At 32.0% G+C, this 20,703-nt stretch overlaps 1 protein-coding gene across 2 annotated transcripts in view; it reads right to left on the bottom strand.

The window, feature by feature from the left end:
- CrebA (Cyclic-AMP response element binding protein A) overlaps positions 1-20,703 on the bottom strand; it is an 84,331-nt gene that overhangs the window by 41,980 nt on the left and 21,648 nt on the right. The window contains exon 2 of one of the 2 annotated variants that reach the window (XM_013306181.1): positions 9,323-9,332. The exons of the other annotated variant lie outside the window; for it this stretch is intronic. The gene's annotated coding sequence lies outside the window, so the exon portion shown is untranslated. The remainder of the gene's footprint in view (positions 1-9,322; positions 9,333-20,703) is intronic. 2 annotated transcript variants of the gene reach the window in all.

Below are 20,703 nucleotides of genomic sequence, written 5' to 3' on the forward strand. Positions count from 1 at the left end.
AATCTAACTATATATAAATATATATATAGTTATATTCATCTTGCAAAAGTACGAATGCAATCAAAAGAACTTTTAGAAATACCAAGCAAATGCTGTTAACGAAAGTTTACAAAAACGATGAAATAAAAGAATAAAAGAATGAAAAGCGCGGTCATTTTCACCGAGCTCTTAACTTTTAATGGTTTTATTGTTGAGTTGAAGATAGCGTGGCTAATTCTCGTCTACGATTCTCGGAAAACATGGGAGAGTTCAATTTTAAAATGTTTGTGATAGATCAATAGAATAATTTGTTACGATATTTTCAAGTATTCTGAATAACTTTACGGTATTTCTTAGATAAAAAACAATTCACTTATTTTTTTATTTACATAAATAAAGCTATTTCAACTATCAAACAAATATAGTTAGGTGAATGCTATTAAAGGCGTAAATCAAACAAAACTATTGTTTAAAAAAGTTGCTTAAAAAGTTAATTTAAAAAACATATTGGTAGATTTTTGTTAAATTACTTACTAATATTTTTTACAACTATTCTATGTTTCAGGCTTGTGCTACATGTAGCATAGATTTTCATTAAAAACACGGAGATGTGATGAGTGGGGGCGTCGTGTGTGAGAGTACGCGTGATCGCGTAGATCTGCCAGATAAGATTGTGGCTATCGTGGGAACAGACTCACTCGCGCCATCTAACGCCGCACTCAACCTCTCTCTGATCTCTGATAGATGCCATTTGTATGATTGACAAGAAAATCATATGCACCTGTGATAAATTAGCATCGAAGTTACATTATTATTATAAATGCCAATGTTTAGATGGATGGATGTGTATTTGAAGGTATGGCGAACGGCTAACATTTTACAAAACAATTTTTAATCGCGGCTCTGTTGTGTTGTAATTCGTTAAACATAAACTAATTTACATAGAATTTTGATAAATTTATTAAATTATTTTTGTGTTCATTCATGAATGATTTAATTTATAGGAAACCTCGTTTGGTTTTTTAATTAAAAAAAAAGACAATCAAGTTGGTAGAACATTGTAAAAAAAATATATGCTTTATTAACCATGTAAAGTCGAGGCGTGGATACTAGTTTACGTATAAATATTCAATTATTGTAGTAATAATAAATGGTGACTTAGTAACAGGTATGCAGCTACAAGGGAATTTCCGTTATCGCGAGCACGTCGCGAATTGTTTGGCGCGTAATTGCGATTTTGCCGCCATCGGGGCGGATGACATAAAGAATAGCGAAGCATTTCAAATTATTTTCCTATTATTTTTCACTTTACCTATACTCATATTGTACATCAATGAGAATTATTATTTTTATGGATATAAAGATTTTACCTATACTGTTTGGAAGAAAATCCGAAACTGTGCCGGTGTACTGGCACAACACTAGCCTTGCCAAAATATCGACGTTTATGTCCCTTCACTAATCATTCTGACATTTCACTGGCTAATGAAAGCGCGCTATTCGCGCCAAAGGATTCTAACTAAGGTCTAAAAGTAGTAAACTACGGCTCTAACTGAATTTGTGTAAGATTTGATTATGAAAGATATAATTATTTCTATAGAAACTTCGAAGTCTGAAAAATAAATTACCTTCATAATAACAGTTTTGGTGAACTTTTTAGTTTGATTGGTAGATTTTGATCTTTGATTTAATTATTACAAATTGAAATTAAGTAGAAATAATTATATTCTGATGTGTCGATATGTTTGCCCTCGTCAAGTTTTAGTTCTGATAAGAAAGTGAAAAACAGTAAGCAATTATTACTCTTGTCAAACCTGTATTCGATAAATGACATTAAATGTTTATTTCTTTTTTATTAACACTCGTATTGTGACAAGATATTGCGAATTAAAATATGCAGTAGACAACCATTCGTGCAACTCGAGTTTCAATGACCATAAAAAACTTTTAAGCATTTATTTCCACACGTACAGTAGGCTATCCTATACCTATAACTATAAAACAATTCCTTAAGTTAATAGTAACTTAAGGAATTGTTTTATAGTTTTCGCTTACTAACTTTAAAGTAACCTATCTTATAACTAGCTATATGTACAATAAAGTTAATATTATGATATTACAGATGAAATAACGTGAGAACGCAACACGAGAGAATTGTAAATACATTCTTTGAATATACGCTTTCCAGCACAGATTGCAAACGCCCTCCCATGTTACGGATAATCAACTGCTTTCAATATTACTTTTTAGTATAAAAAATGTGTTGTACTAGAATATTATTTGCACACACACGATTTTACACCTTAAGAAAGTTGTAGGAAACATTTACGTGTGATCATCAGCCAAAATCAACGTGTTATGTGTGAGTATAACTCTTAAATATTCGATTACGAAAGTTGTGAATCATTTTTTCTTTTTAATTCACCTTTCACAATTCCAAACCATTCGGAAGTTATTTCTCGATGGCCAGTGACAGCCATTAAATGTGTTTACGTTAAAGAAAAAAACAAATACGAAGCCGCGACGTAACCGATTGTCAAAATACGAATAACATTTGAATTCCTTTCACGCGAACGCGATAATAGGCGTTAATTCGTTGTGTTTATTTGAAATTGGCAAGTAGATGGAGTGCGGGCTATTCGGGGTTCGTCGACCCCGCGATACAAACCCGAACTAGACGGGGCGAGTTACCGTACATTCGACATTGCGTTTTTGCCTATCTTTTTTACCAAATAGTTTTTATATATTCACGACCGTTAGTGCTGCAGGTGTAGATTGTAATTTAATTAAAAGAAAAAAGTGACAAATAGTGAACCTGTTTTATTATTATCTTACTAATAATATTATAAATGCGTTTGTTCAGATGGATGGATTGATGTTTTTTGAAGGTATCTCCAGAACGGCTGAACAGATCGCGAAGAAATTTCGCATACAACATAGTCTGGAAGAAAATATAGGCTACTAATTATGTTTTTTTTAATTCCGCGCGGACAGAGTCGCAGGCGACAGCGAGTTTTTTTTTATAAATGAACATTGTAGAACGAGCAGATAAACATGTCTTTAACATAATCAAGGCAATGATTTACATAATAAATTAATAAAATGAAACGTAATAGCGGCCTACAGCCTATTTGGGCAAACAAAGTGCACTAACTTCGCCTAAAACCAGCAAAATTAATTTCTAAACAAGCAGTGTACAAACATAACTGTACATTGACTGATTTAAAATGTCAGAGTTATCGCTGTGACCAATTCTGGGAATAAGATTGATTCGCGCGACTACAATTATCGCTTTCACATTTGCAGGTGTGGAGCGAACGGTTTTAGCGGCATATCAAATGCCACACTGTACATATTATTACTCTGTGGTTGGACCGACTCATATCGAGTCTCAACCGGTATTTAAAATGCATGAAAAATTTTACCTTAAAGAATAATGCAATATTGATATTAGGAACAAACATATATACGGGTATTTGGAACAATATTACCCGGTTTGTAACATAGGTAACTTTTAAACTTTAAATTGAAATAACAAACTGGTTTAATATGTAACTCCGTTGAAAGGAAACCGGTAAATAGATTTTCAATTTTCTATAAAAGTTTTCCATTCATTCACACCGCGTGGGACAACTCGGGCAATGAAAAATCATCGCTCACCGGAACTGTTGGAAAATTGCATGATTATCATGAACAATATGGTTCAGATAATTGCAACGTTATATATAAAAATACATAGCTATTTATATAACGTTTATTGTTACATAACTTTCGAACTTTGCTATTTCAATGCGATTTTAGATTAAACAAACACGAAATTATTTGAAAAAAAATCTAATAATCTATAAGAAATATAAAATTACGTAATACTGGCAGCCTTTGTCTTCCACTAACTTTAATTGATAGTTAAAAAAGTATTTATTGTAAAAAGGTTTGATAAGATAATAAAACTTTAAAATAAAGTTTAAGATTGTCGTAAATCGTGTACAAAAACTCGGTTGTAGAAGTAAAATTTACATGTTAAAACGTTGATTAACAATAAATTAAGGATAAAGGAAACGTATACATCACAATATGGTAATCGTGTTATCAAAGTCATTTCTCAAACAGGTTTGGCACGAAAAGGTTGTCTACCTCGCGTTTCTTGAACTTGGGCTTAAGTTATTTTTCAAGGTTTCTAACACTACTACAAACATGTTTACTGTAAGCATTCCTCATGTCTTATTATATATCACACATTGAGATCGTTTTGTGTGTACTTTAGTCCATTCGTACACCAACGTAAATCTTCTTATCTCGGCGACTTTAGTCGCTAAGCTACTTATGCAACACTACGTTATAGAGATCCGTATACAGGACGCGTCGCCGATATTTCTATCTGCTATCGGCCAAGACAGTCGTCCGCAACCTGTCAAGATCGTCGTGTGAAAAGTCGCTGCAATTTCAAGATGGCAGAGCAAATCCATATAGTTGACATGTAGTTGCTATACCTGTACTACTGAGCGCATGTAACGCGATTCTCGTAATGCAACCAGACAATAATAGTTTCGACGATTCAGGTCGCCTTGTGTACGAAGGGCTTTATAGTTCTAATTCTTGGAAAGTGGACACTTTGGTAAGTTGTAACAGTTAAGGTACGCGTCCATTGGCCCGAGATGGACGTACCACACGCACGGCCCGCAACTTCTTTTAGTTTGCTCTGTATGATTTTACATAGTGCTGCGTCCAAAATCCGCGCGGCCGCATGCGTCCGGCCCGGCCAATGGACGTGTAACTTCAGATTCAGATATAGACATCTATTTTGTACTTTATTTTTCACTGTTTACGATGTCCTACATGAAGATAAGAAAAATATATATACTATAATGTTGGTTGTTGAAATTATTCAATCATTAAAGTGACCCGTATTTCACGCTGCCCGCATTATTGGCCTTGTGACGTCACAAACTGAGGTATATTTACAAATCAGGAGGCTTGTAAATTCAAACATGACACGTGCTAAATTGATGGAAAAACACCTGCGCCAATCATAAAGATATGCCAATACAAATTTAAATGATTATTTATGATAACTGATATTAATTCGGCACAAACAAGGGTTGTAAATCTACATTAAAATTATTATAATTTTAAACCAAGACTTTTGTTCAGTATTTGTAATTATGAGTTTTCACTGTCAAGAAACTTTTACAATAACATATCCTGATCTCTATATTTTCAAAGAGATAATAAGATGTTTCTCAAAACTAAAAAGAAGTATTAAAACAGTAATGGTAAGTCATAAATTATCATATTGAAAAAATAATAACTTTTCTGCCAATAGATGTCGCTACGTGTTGACAGTTCAAAAAAAGGCGGGAAACTGTGGCACAGATCAACATAGTAAAAAGTCCCGCGTCGTCGGTCGGATTCCGCGAACGAGCGCGGAGTACCGCGCGCGTGTACATCGTTCGTGCGATAAAGTTATGATAATGAGGGCTAACGACACAAGTCACGCCCGCATTTATTGCTTTATTTGTGCCGATTTACCCGCTCGCTGTTAGCCCAACTAATTGTTTGATAAATGTTTTTGTCGCCGTATTTACATATCTGCGACCAATATTATTTGCCGCGAGGATAACACAAAATGCACTCCAGTTTTTGCACAATGGATTGACATCGAAATTTTCCCAAGACATATATTAATATTAACAGGAATAAAGACGACGGAATATGTAAGGATGGAAGAGCGTTAGGATTAAGATGAATTTTGGAATATTATGTTATATAATAAAAAGATAAAATGAAAATATTAAATAGAATTATTAGAAATAAGCACGCGCTGTTACAAGAATATATTTACAACTGATGGTTTTAAAAATAAAGAAAAAGGAAGAAAAAACATATAAAGTTCTAAATTCAAAAATATAACAATTATGAAAAAAAACATGTAAAAAGTTCCGTATCTGTCGGCAACAAGGAATAACCCTAGTTTTTTGCTCCTGATAACCCAATTTTGTGTTTAATAATACTGGATTAAAATCCCCTCAACCTTACTCATGAATACCTACATAAATGTCAATGTAATTGCTACTTTATCGTATTTGTATTTGATCTCAAATGATAAATGTCATTAAGTAAAAGATACTGTAAGTTTTTTTTTGTTTAATCTATATTATATTAGACAATGAAAATCCATTAAATTGTATTAACGAAATTCCTATAATGATAATTTTAATCTGATATGTATCATTGCATTTTCTATTTGCTATATTTTTTTTTGGTTGTATCAACAATTAATTGGAATATAAAAATGTTCGCGAAAGAAAATTAGAAGCATCGTAAAAATATCCAAATTTGTAACATTGGATACTTCTTGTTGAATTATAACCAAATAGCTGTCGCCCGCGACTCCGTCCACGCGTAGTTAAAAAAATCTTAATAAGTAGCCTATGTCATAAAGATTCGTTGAGCCGTTCCGGAGGTACGTTGTAACAAACATCCGTCCATCTAAACTTTCGCATTTATATTAAGAAGTAAGTTTTTTAAAATATACAGATTTAAAACATTTTATTTGTATTGAGTCATATGATTTAATAAGAGTTGCAAATAAATGAGGTAATACATGTATCAAAACATCTTATCATCGTATTTTCCACGGAACATTTCGCTATAAGTTCAATTAGACATTTATTAAGGTTTTCCCCTTTGCAAATTACTAAGCTATTACGCAAAATACTACGATAATTTTCCATACACAAAAATAATAATAATGAAGTTTAAAGCGTCAATAGCCTAATGGTTAAGGGTACGGATTTCCGACCACGAGGTCGGGGGTTCGAATCCCGCGTCGTAAACCATTTCCTAGCACAAGCCTAGAGCTTAGCTGGAATGGTTAAAGAAATATGAGTAAATTTACAAAAAAAATCTGCTAATATTTAAAAAAAAAAGTTACGTTATTTTTTTTATTTTTAAAATATTCCAAAATCGCACCGATTTTACAAACCGATACACTTTAGTATTTTACAAAAATGATTTGTTTTTTGGTACTCTTCTGAAGAAAATATTTTATTAATGTTTAAGATAGAAAATACAGTACAATTTGGTAACTTTGTTATAAATAATGAGTCATCTTGACAGGACTTTGACATTTGGCGCCATCTTTGATGGCAAACACACACGTACGGCCTACAGTTATAAATATATATATGATATATGAAAAACATTTCTAACGATTCTCTTAAAACGCTATAGATAAGATCTCCTATCACTAAAATATAAATAGCGCCAAAAGATGGTTAAACATACCTATTCAGATAAATATGAATCCACTTTTCAATTGATTAATATTACAGTGATAAAAATCAACATCACAGTTAATAATAACAGTATTGTAAACAAGATATCTTATAAGATTATGAGAACTCAAATACTCGTAAGCGATAAAATAAATATTTACTACATTTATTTACATTAAAATTAACAACAAACAAATATTACAACATAACAGATTTATCACAAAGTTAGCGGTGACTATGATAATAATTTTGTATGTGCGTTACGTCAACGGGCAACACTAAAAATAGTTGTTATTAGCAATAGATGAGGCAACACAGCTACTTGCCGGAATTTCGGCGAGGTCGTCGACACCGCCAGCGACGCCTTTCGCGAAGATCGCTAACTTTTTATCTCTGTAGATAGCAATTGCATTAAACAGCATTTGGTCAAATTTTGTTACCGCTCGTTTACATTGCCTAAACATTCACATAGATTCTTCAGAGTGAGAGAGATTTTTTGCATTGTCTTGTATTGTTACTTATATGTATAACGAAACTGGCCTGAAAGTTAAATAAAAATCTTAAAGATAGGAATGACATGGGAGGCCAGATAAGGTACATTCGCTCCAAAGTAATTCCATAACGAATTTCGAAAATGTATGGATGAAACTGACAATAGGTTTAGATAAGTCACGTGATTATCGCGCATCAGTTCCATACAGTTTTTTAAATAAGTTGGAATCGTATCGGAACGAATTTCTTGCCCAAAAGTTACAGCAAACTTTGTCGAACTGTGCCTACCTAAAGTTCTGTTGTTTATTAAATAAACTACCTCGAATTAGTTTTCTGGTACTTCTTAGCGAAATAAATACGTGTTAAGATGAAAAACTATGAACTATTCATTTTAATTAAAAACGCGTATTCATTGAATAGTGACAGTTTCTCGCGAAGTCCTATGGAGCCACTTAAATTAAATCGATCGTTTGGCTTCAGGCGAGGTCATCGACCGGCTCCCGGCGGTGCCGGGCTTATTACCACAAGAAAGCTTTTATAAAATCACATTGAAAAAACAAGTCATATATTCTTAAAAGTACAATGATTACTTATTAACGAACGTGACAAACGCACGTCTTACGTGTTTGAACAATTTTACTTCCTTCAAACTTCGATTAGAATTTTACAGATAGATATTTCTGGATTAATTCTAACCAAATAGTAATTTATAAACATCATATTAATAGTAACATAAAACATATCGTTATTTCTATCATTATCTTTGTCAAAACAGGGATAACAATATGTTTTAAATAGAGATTTTTGTCTCGGAAACTCACGGTAAGAGTTAATCAGTTTAGATTGCATGTTTTAGTGTCAACCCTAGTTCGTAAGCTAAATAAACGTAGTCATTCACAGATATATGAAAAATTACGGGTAAGTATTGAACATAAGTATAAAATACTCGATACAATAAGCGCTTTATTCAAAAGCCGGCCACTATGAACACATGTGCACGATGATTTGACAGAACCTGCCTAATTAGCATTAGAGAAAATTGACTTTTTCTTCTATGACTCAAACTTTCTATATAACAGTTATTTTTACAGGTCGGCTGTAAGATAAAGTTTTTTTTTCGTATGTTTTTAATATATATAAAAGATTTTACGTTTATATTTTTTTAACACTTATAATGTAATGAATAAACAACGAAACATGATTAGCTTTTGTTATTATAAGTTTAATTCGTCAAGTACTTTTGAATACTTTATGGATAAGTGCACTAACCAATTTGTAGTGGTACCTCTTTTCATATGTTATTTTAACTCAAACTAAACTAACAGTTAAGTAACATACGAGTTAATTAGCGCCATTCAAACCAAAATTTTGTATTCATCTATTCTTACTAATATTATAAATGCGAATGTTTTGATTGATGAAATGAAATTTGGCATAGATGCAAACAGGCTCTTTACTAAGTTTTTTACTTCTGCGCGGACGGACTCGCGGGTGACAGCTAGTCTAATATAATAAATAAGTACCGTTATAAGTCACTGGATATTCAAAAAAAAATCAAAGAGCTTGATTCATACCGCCACTTACCTGAAAAAGAAAAACAGAATGTAAGTACATGGCAGGTAAGTTTGACAAAAAGGAAAAATTAGCATGAACTTATCGCTGTTATCGAGTTCGGCAGCACAGCGGATAAGCGAGCTTGTTTAAGCAAAGGAAAACATATCGACTGCTCACGTTGGGTTGCTTTATACGTTGAGCTACCTAATGTACATTTTGTTTTATATATGCAAAAAAGGCCTTTTTTGGCTTTTAACACCACATGTTAACTGACTGTAAAGTTTCATATTTCATGATAACTATTTATTGTTAAGTTTGTTTAAAAATAAAAGAGTGATTTTAGTATAACTCAAATATTTGATCCGTATTTAATATCGTTTGAAACCGGTGTATGGTTACGAACTTGAACTATCAAGATTCGGTCACATACCACTTGATAATTAATATCTTCATGACGTAAAGATACTGAAAAACAACAACATTTATTATCTTATAGTATAGTTAATAACAATATTACATTGTTATATATCTGTCTAACGTGTTATTGTAAACATATTATCCATTATTTAATCTCCAACGTTAATATTAAATAAATAATAAACGTCCCATAATGACAAAATTGGTATAGTACTTGTTACATGTTATAAAAAATACGAGTACGTTGTCAAAGATTTCATATCCACACTGTGAAACTTTTTTTGTCATAAAACTGACAGGATGTGAACCTATCTTCATGCACCAGATACTCAAGTGACACAAAAATATTTTTGTTTTTTAAAACATAAAAGTGCTCAGCTGGATTAAGCTTAGGACCCAGGACATAACCAAGATTGTTACCAGGGGGTCAGAAAATCGAAGAAATGTAATATATAATTAAATAGATATATAAACTATTACGAAATACTAAGATTCCTTCAATTCTTCCGTTGAACATAGTATATTTGGCAATAAATATTTATGTGGGCGTTATGTTTTACATAACTGTATGTACGTTATCAGCAGTATGGGTATCTAAAAAGCGTATTTAAATTTAACTCTTCCTGTCGTTAACCTTAATGTTTAAACTATTTACCAATTTTATTTAACCAAAGAAGGAATATATTACTACTTTAATTTAATTTTTACACAATAGTTAACAAGACTTTTTAACTTATATCTTTTAATTAACCAAAACTATTAACATGTAAAACAAGTCGACCCAAGATTAGTTTTATTTCCGTTATTTTCACTTTTTAATTATTTATAAAAATCTGATTGGTAGTTCAATCACGGAAATTAAAATTAGACAATTACTGAATAATTAAGAGCGTCGGTGGCTCAGGGGTGAAGCGCTTGTCTTGCAACCTGCAGGTCTTGGGTTGGAATCCTGACATGTACCAATGTGTTTTTCGATTTCCGATTTAAATATGTACATTTATCCGACGTTCTTACGGCGAAGGAAAACATCGTGATGCAACCTGCACATATCTGAGAAAAAATTTAAAGATATGTGTGAAGTCAATTAACCCGCACTTGGCCAGCGTGGTTGACTATGACCTAATTACCCTTAACTTAGGGTAGGCTCCGAGCCCCTCGGTGGAGACGTATAGTGAGCTGATGATGAATTACTTAATACAGTAGTAAAGTTTCTGAATCAAGTCAAATGTCAATTTAATTTATTATCTAGTACGACTAAATTAGTTTTTGATTAGTTCAACTCAGTTCTGTAATTCCCATGACTATCAATAAAGTAATAACAATTTGTAAACTAAATAAATATATTTAAAGGTCACATGACCGCAGTTATTTATGTAATTCTGTTAATATAAAGCCTGACAACAACTTTTACATTCAATAAGGCCCAGTTTACATTATTCCAGTCCACAACACTACAACTGGAAAAATTTAACTCACAATGAAAGGCAATGCATAGATTAAAATTCGATCATTGGACTGGAATATAAAACGTAAAATTTTACTTGAACTTAAGCAACGAAAATTACATGCAAAGATTTTTAAAAATAAATCTTCTTAAAACGTAACTGTTAAGTAGCGTGTTGTAGCGCTTTTACCAACTGCGAATACAGGATGATTCTTCAATGATTAAAATTAATACGACCATAGTTTACAGAGAATTAATAATGTGAATTACCAATGTTGAAGACCTTGTAAAATATACTGTACAGGGGGTGCTCTTAGCAAAATAAAACATTTACTCCAATGGAAACTCACGCTAATAATGACCTTGAAAAATTATTCAAACGATCGCTGTAACATTCAAATGTTTTCTTTTTCCATTTATTCAATTCTTGTTCACCCTTGATATTTTTTATTTATTCAGATGTTGCAATAAACATATGTTATCGCTTAAAATATAATACAATAGATATATTTAAATTGAAAAGAAGAACCTAACATAATATCTATTTTATACTCACTTCATGCCAACCGACGGTTTCGAGTAATTTAATAAGTTTTTGAGATTCGAAATAGCTTTATTTTATAAAACTAGTTGTCACCCGCGACTCGGTCCGTGCGGTATTAAAACAAAACTAGTCTGTGTGATCTTCTAGACTATGTTCTACATCTATGCCAAATTTCATCTAGATCCGTTGAGCCGTACTGCAGATATCTTTTAATAAACATCATTCAAGGAATTCAATTTTATCCTTTAAATCAAATTTTATTTTGAATTATAATTACTACTATTATACTTTTAATTTGAGCTGGAGCTCGTCCAGAAGCAGAAACCTATAATATGTTTTTTTTAAATCATAAGGTGGCAAACGAGCGAGCGGCCACCTGAAATAGCGAAGCGACTCTTGCCCATAGATATACGAAATTGCATATGTGTTGCCTGCCTACCTTTAAAATGTATGTCATAATTTTATAAACGCAATGTCAACTCTAAATATTAAAGTAAATTGTTTGCTATTTTAATAAATTATCGACCTTGACACAAAACGTGGCGCTTTCCTAACCCCTGGTGTGTCATTAAAAATAGATTATTTATGAATTACCATCAATATTGTTTTCATATAAATTGAGCACAAATTGACGCGTCGCTATTTTCTCATAATGAGAGAAAGCAACAGTATAAATGTATGAAATATACATATAAAATAGCTCATCATAAAACATTTATGAACATTCACTCATATTGTATGTTACATTAGAAAATAACTTGGTAACAGACTTCGATTTTAGATAAATCGGTTTGTTAACCACTTTCATATGGGTGAATGTTACGCGATTTTTGATCGATTTTTGGTTAAACATTATCTTACTTATATTATAAATGCGAATGTTTAGTCTTTCCCAAAGTGGGCGATAACGCCCCCTTGTGGGCGCTGCAGGTTTCAAGTTGCGGGTTATAGTAAAAGTTTCGTTTAGAATTCTCCGTTAAAATACATATATAGGTCACAATAATTAATGAAAATTTGAAGTTATAGTGTTTTTGTAAATATGTAGAAATATGGGGGCGCTAAAAATATTTATTCTCAAAGTGGACAATAGACAAAATAAGTTTTTGAACCACTGGTTTAGATGGATGTCTGTTTAAACGTAACTTCAGAACAGCTTAGCGGATCTTGATGAAATTTGACACAGATATAGAACATAGTCAGGAAGAACACATAGGCTACTAATAATATTTTTAATTCCAAGCGGACGGAATTGCGAGTGACAGATAGTTCATACTATTTTGAGCTTGTATTACAAATATACTGTTTAATTAAATGAATATAAATGATTAAAAATCATATAAATAAATGTCACAACTAATTGTGTGTTGAATAAATATTATTACACCTTTACTCCTAGTTTAATCTATTACTAGGTCATGTTTACAAATCAATCGAAAAAAAAAACATTTAAAATCAATTAAAGACGAGTAATTTACCCTTGAAATTAAATTTGATTGGATCCAAGCACGTTCTACACGTATTTCTAATTAGTTTTCCATTACTCGGAAAATTTGATTTTTTATACAACAACGATTAACAAACTTTATTAAGAACTTACTTTATTAAACGGAATCAAAGTTTTTCGTAAGAACTTTAAATATTGGATTTAATGGGTGAAATATTTGCTTACTTAAAGTCGACTTAACGAGAAGATTTAAAGTGTTTACTAATTTGGCATCTAACCTTTTTTTCCATCTTAAATATTTAAAAATAAGAAGTTAAAGCTAAAAGCAAATTTGGTTATGTATTCTAATACACAGAAAAACTGTGAAGTAAATAAAAATTTAAGAACCAGTCCTTGAAAGAACGCTCTAGAAGTCATGTATCTTAAATTAAAGGATCCCTAAACGTAACTAACGCTTGAAAAACATGTCTTTCTCTTTACAAGAATGTAACTCTGCAAATCTATAATTATTTGATCTTAATCAATTTACAGATAATTAAAGTTAAATTTGTTAAATTTAATTTCATTAATTATACCTTATCTCATTAACTATAAACTTTATAAGACGGGAGTTGAAATATTAATTATTTCGTAAACCAGGTGAGTGTTCTCATAAATTTTATTCGCATGTAAACGTACGGTTCGCCTGCGTTGAACTTACACGCGCCGTGCATATCGTTTCAAAATCGTCCTAGGTAACCCGTAAATGATTTTTAATAGCCTTTTAAATAGTTTTTATTGCCTTCTTATCATTTGTATAAATGATATTATACTAAGCATACTAAATCATGGTTATTCTATATATTACACTATAAATGTAATAATATATTAAATTAATAAAGAATATGTTATATTTCATGTATTTGTAATTAGCTGTCGCCCGCGACTCCGTCCGCGTGGAAATATAAAAAAACTTAATTAGTGTAGCCTATGTGTTCATTCAGACTATGTTCTATACGTATGCCAAATTTAATCGAGATCCGTTCAGCCGTTCTAGAGATACCTCAAACACCCATCAATCCATCCACATCACATCCATCTAAATATTCGCATTTATAATATTAGAAAATTAAATAAAAAGCAGCTCTTCAAGGCATAATTTCGAAAACAAAATGAATAAATAGTATCCTATGTCTGTCCCCTGGCTCTAAGCTACCTCCTCACCAATTTTCAGCCATATTGGTAAAGCCGTTCTAGAGTTATAAATAGTGTAACTGACACGACTTTCTTTTATATACAGATTGAAGTGTCTGGACAAACCAACAATGGATTTATAGAGCTTTATTTTTAGAAAAAAGATAGGTACGGTAATCTTTCAACAATCATCCTATTTCAAATAGAAAACTATATGAGACATGTTCGTTTATAAATGACACAATTGGAAATTTCTACAATAGAACCAAAATCATGTAGCATACGATATATTTTTTAATTAGCAAGAATTGTTTGAAACAAATGTATTAAGCAAAAAAAAATGATTCGGTCACGTAAAAAAGTTACACTTAAATGGCCATTTACATGATCGAATTGCCAAAATAAATTACAAAATTACGGATAACATGAGCCGTGTCCGATTGGATATGCGACACTTAGCAACGGGTCGCAATAAGTCGGAGACGGGTTACATAGTAACATATGCATGAGATGTTTATTATAATGAGATGGCGTAAGGTTCCGCAAACGTGGCCGTCGAAATGTCAGTCCCAGGCGAGGATCCGAAAGGTCACTCTGATAGAAATTATGACAATCTAAAGTTTACGAATATTTTGACTTAGCTGTGGCCATTACACTAATAGGTAAAACACAAAATAAAAAATTACATACATTTACATCAAACAAAATTAAATAATACACATTAACTGCAGTTTTCCGAGGTCAAAATCTCTTTAAAAAAACATATCCTAATCCCTGTCGTTGTCTTTAACAATACACAAATAACAGTATGTTTCAAACGTAGATTTTGATCTCTGAAAGCCACAGTAAAAATAATTAAGAGACAAATTTATGAGCGTAACCATCCTTTGAATAGAAACCAGACAATATGGTTTACTCAGTAATTGATAGTCGATATTTCAACAAGCGAAGTAGGCGGACAGCTGAAAGTGTAATTACAGATAATTAGAAAGATAACAGCGCAGGAAACTGATACAGAAATCACAGAGAACACAACCAATGCGAGGAATGCTTATTATTAGTTGAAGATTATCTTTGACTAGCGATCGCCCGCGACTCCGTACCGCGCGTATAAAACGCAAAAAAATATCAGTAGCATACGTCTCCTTCCAGACTCTGTTCTATGTATGTCGAATTTCATCAAGATCCATACAGCTGTTATGCATATACGTTCAATCAAACATCCATACATTTAAACATTCACATTTATAATATTAGTAAGATTATATTCTTGAGAAATAACAATATTCGTTATCACGGTAATCACAAAAAAAAAGACTGAGTTAAAATTCTAATTTTAATAAGTAATAAACATTTTTATTATTTTTTACTTTCTTATAAGTCGTTCGAAAGTAATATAAAATTACTTTCATATTACTCCTAATTTATAATTAAAAAAGTGATAAAGCAAGTGTAAGTCACGTATCATTTTCATTAAATGTTTTTATAAATTGTTATTTAACGCGAGGTCAAACGTGTTAACGATGACAATCGTGCCAATATGCAAAAAATATAATCAAATGTGGAATTCAAACAGGTTCGTAAAGACCATTGCAATTTGCATTTTAAATCTTCCTTATCGGTACATAAGAAATCAAAATTAAAAGTAAGGAGAAATAAAAGAAAAAAAACATTTGAATGCAAATTATAAGACATATTCCAGCAGAAAAATTAGAAAACAAAACTCGTAATCAATTTTAAACTAATCCAGGTTATATTATCTATGTGGGTACTATTTTTAGGGTTCCCTACCTCATAAGAAAAAAAAACGGAACCCTTATAGGATCACTGTTGTCCGTCCGTCTGTCTGTCAAGACCCTTTTTCTCAAAAATGCGTGATGGTATCAGGCTGGAATTATTTACTTTGTCCTAAATCCTGAAACATCATCAATGCTTTAATTTCTGCAATAACTACACAATTTCTAAACCGTATTTTATAAAACTTTAATTAAGGCAGTCTCTGCCTATAGCATTACTGCAAGGAGGTGATTTTTTTTTATATCACAAGGCGGCAAACGAGCGAGCGGCCACCTGAAATCGCTGAAATAGCGAAGTGACCGTTGCCCATAGACATACGCAATTGCATATGCGTTGCCAACCTTTAATCGACGGAGGAGAGGATGCACAGAAAGAAAATATTTTCCCTTTCCATGCATCCTCTCACCCGGAAAGTCCACTTCCACTTCCCATCCTTTCCTTATAAGAAAAGGGTGGGAAGGGAAAGAGGACTAAATTAGGCCTCCGGGACGCATACTCATCAGACGAAACGCGGAATTTCTTCCACTTCACGCCTGTTTTCTGTGTGGTGGTGGTATTTCACCGGGCGAACCTGGCGAATTCGTGCGAAGATGTTAAAGCGGGTTCTACCACTCTTAAAGTATTTTCTCTAATAGTATTTTTATTTAAGTGTGTTCGCAAAAAAAATATAATATTGTGATTCCGGAAACAACTCACAAACAGGAAAAATCTTATACATTTCTTACATCAATCCGGGTATTGCTCCGGGGATTCCCTGACACTTGAGGTCCCACAATAGCAAATGTATAAAATAACACTGGAAAATACGCACTGATAGAAAACAACCTCGAGGCTTTATTTACACGTCACGGAGCACGGGAATATACATAGATAAGTTTTTTATTTAATACAAATATTACCCAGTTATAACTAAGCTGCCAGTTCAGCTCCTTAATCAGGATACTGGCATTAAAGTTTTTTTTTATAAAAGAAACTATTTAGAACGGCATCAATAAATCAATATCATGACGATATTAATAAATTTTCAAGTACATTATGTTATTGAAGCGCTGCCAAAGGATAACTATTATTGGATGTGCAATAAATCAATAAAAACAGTGGAAAAATTCTTGCACTCGTTGTAGATATGTACATACAAGTACTGCTCAAGATGGGACACATTTACAAAGTTACCGGGGAATTTTAGCGGGTAAAACCTTACTTCATAATCTTTAGCTTCATAGTTACTTGTGAATATTTGATATTCGATATATGTAGAAGATAATTATCGAGGCTTGTTAAATAGCATTGAAAAATAATAAAACGCTATGGGTTTCAAATTGTTATAGAAATACTAATAACTTACATTTTATTCGATTTCATAACGTCAAAACATGTCACGGGTTGATGAACATCCTTATGAAAAACGGACTGTTATTTGCCAAGATCCCGGCATATAATCTAAAAAAAACACATACTGCATTCGAAATATAAAAAGTTATAAATCTGTGTATACTATAATCGTGCCATTGGACAAGTCGTATCTACATCCGTCTCACTGAATGGAAAAGCATAGTAACCGGTCTTCATAATATAAAAATACAAATGCATCGATTGGTATTTATTCAACAGACATAAAAATAAAAGAAACGGTAAACGATTCATGTAATTACTTTTATACATCGTCTGTGGTAAAGTTAATTAGAGTTTGCTGTAAAAGATTAATTCTGTAAAAACCGTGAGCTAAATTACAAAGCTAATGATACAACCATCGATAAAATTATCAAATCGTGTTTGAAGCAGCAAACCCCTCGTTTATTGTGACTTATGTGTGATAAACACAAGTGAATGATCATTTAAAATGTAAACACAATTATAACGTAACGTCAACGTTTACAAAAACATTAAGCCCACTACAAACAGTTAGCGATGGCCGAGATGCAGTACAAATAAATAAAAGCGCACCAAAAACGCACGATTGTAAAAGATCGTGCTGGCACGGCTGTTCTAACGGTACAACGAATGGAATGCAGCTAACAGAGGAACCTATCATCAATTCAAGAGACGCTCTATGTAAAACATGCTGCGATTTGACCCGCTCAGACCGCGGACTTCTGACGACATCTTGTTTGACAGCCGTTTTGGCGGGAAAGTTCCAAACGTCAAGTGAACTTAACAGATTAAAAACCGCAGAGACCAATTTAGATTCACAGATGAAATATAAATTTAATAAAAATAAGTTGTAGTCTAAAACATTAAATATGTGAATGCAATGTAAAAAATTAGGCTACTAATTTTTGTAATTACTGTAAAGTAATGTTTTATATTTTTTTTAAGCATTTCTGAAATCACCAGATACAATGTTATCTAATACGGTAATAGCTTGCATTTTTGATGTGAAATGAGTTAATCAGATTTTTTTTTACACAGATATTCTATTCTTGTACGAGTTAATGTATTAAAATAAAAGATCAGAGTAAAGTATTCGAAGCATATGACACAATCGGAAATTTATTTGAAAAAAACACTACACGCTTTTATTTTTTTCAAAACAATAATTTTAATTATGTTTAAATCTTTTTTCTAATGTCTTTTAGTCTCGTAAAAATAAATCTTATTTGAATATAAATTAGTACAGGTTTTTGTCACCGTAAAATATTTCAAACGAAATCTTTCCATCGTGTTTTCCTATTGATAAGAATTTATTTACTTTATCTTGTTTTTAATAATATTTGGATTAAGTTGATTTATATCGACTTTCTAGTGATAAGTTTGTGTTGATATAAAATTTCCGACCCTCGTAGCGGTGTCTTTACATCGATCAAGACCTTGTGCTAATTTCTTTCGGATTAATTATTCGATATTAATATTAATTTAATCACAGAAATAAAGATTATCTCACTGTGCATTTAACGATTCTATTTTGTAAAGACTAACATTTTGTCTCTAAGGAGAAAAAAGAGTAAGAAAGAGATCGCAACAAAAAATTGAAAAACGGTAATCAAATTAACGTCTTACTACACAGTAAGACAATCGAACAGTTTCGTAGTGGCAATTATTTTTAAGCCTCCCTTGTGTAATTAAACGTACCGCACTGTACAATTAAGAACACAAGTGTACAACGGCTTAGTATTGTACTAACTTATGGCTTCTCTTTTATTAACATATTGCTTTTTCTGAGTACAGTCGAGCACAAAGGTTTTATAAAGTTCATCTATTTCATAAATCAAAGAGCGGTTAATTGCCATTAACTATAGGTTTCTCAGACAAAAATCCCCGATAGGAATGACGATATGTTTTAAATAGAGATTTTGGTGTCAGAAACCCAATAAAGTATTAATTATACGTAGATATAACCTTATTATTGAAATCTACACTAATGTACTGATCAATCGTACTATCTTACATACTATTATAATATAATAAATGCGAATGTTTAGATGGATGGATGTTTGTATGAAAGTATCTCCAGAACGGCTAAAAGGATCACGATGCAATTTGGCATGGATATAGAACATAGTCTGGAAGAACACATAGGCTATTTATTACGTTTTTTTATTACACGCGGACGGAGTCGCGAGCCACAGCTAGTCCATCAATAAAACTAACTTTACCAAAATAGAAATATTATCATTAGTAAAATATCAAAGGCGAATACGATTATAAAAATGTATAAATGTAATTCTTAATTACTGAGAATGTTCTTTGTTGTCACGTTTGATATAGATAATTTCTTGATATACGATTTTATAGATAAGTTCGATTCCACGTAAAGTTGTGGAATTGTGCCTAGCGAAATATAAAACAACTGGCACTTCATGCTTAATTTAATTTATTCTAATAATTACGAGAAGAAAACCTATGAAGAGTATTAATATATTCAGAATACTATATTATAAAATGCTGATGTTTTCCTTAAAAAATTGTTGCCAAATTTAATTTAATAACTAACCCCGTTGTATGTATAAATGACAGTAAGTGTGCCACCATAGCATGTAGTTACATAAGTAAAAATCTATTCAATATTATAAATGCGAATGTTATGATGGAAGTGTATGAGAAGGTATCTTCAGAACTGCAAGGTTCTCGCTGAAATTTGGCATAAATGTGATGCTTGGTAGAACACATGAGCTACTTTTTTTTTAATTCTGTGCGAACGGAGTCGAGGTGGCAGCTCATCTTACAATAGTCTAGCAAACCGTGCAAGGAAGGAAATATTTTCTAATCATATTTATTCTTGCAATTTATCGGAATTAACATTCTTAGTCTGGGGCACGGCCTATAAATTATCCTGCAATCCATCAAACCGTTATCATCAATCATCATTCGGTCCATGCAATACGAGTACACACGATGCGCTTATCTGCAAAGCATCAATAAAATATTATATTTACGATGCATAGTCGAGGACGTTTATTCACTGCCCACTTAAGTAAAATGTCTTTTAATCTACGAAAACTAGTCATAGACATATACATACTAAATTATAGCTCTTGTGGTGGTAATCTGCTGACCGATATTTTATTATAAGTTGGGAGAGAATTTTATTTTTGACTGTAATCCGCTTGCCTTGGTCTCTTTAAGAAGTTACTAACTTTGCAAT

This window comes from Papilio xuthus, unplaced genomic scaffold, assembly GCF_000836235.2.
Source record: "Papilio xuthus unplaced genomic scaffold, Pxut_1.1 DF828258.1, whole genome shotgun sequence".
Lineage (NCBI taxonomy): Eukaryota > Metazoa > Arthropoda > Insecta > Lepidoptera > Papilionidae > Papilio > Papilio xuthus.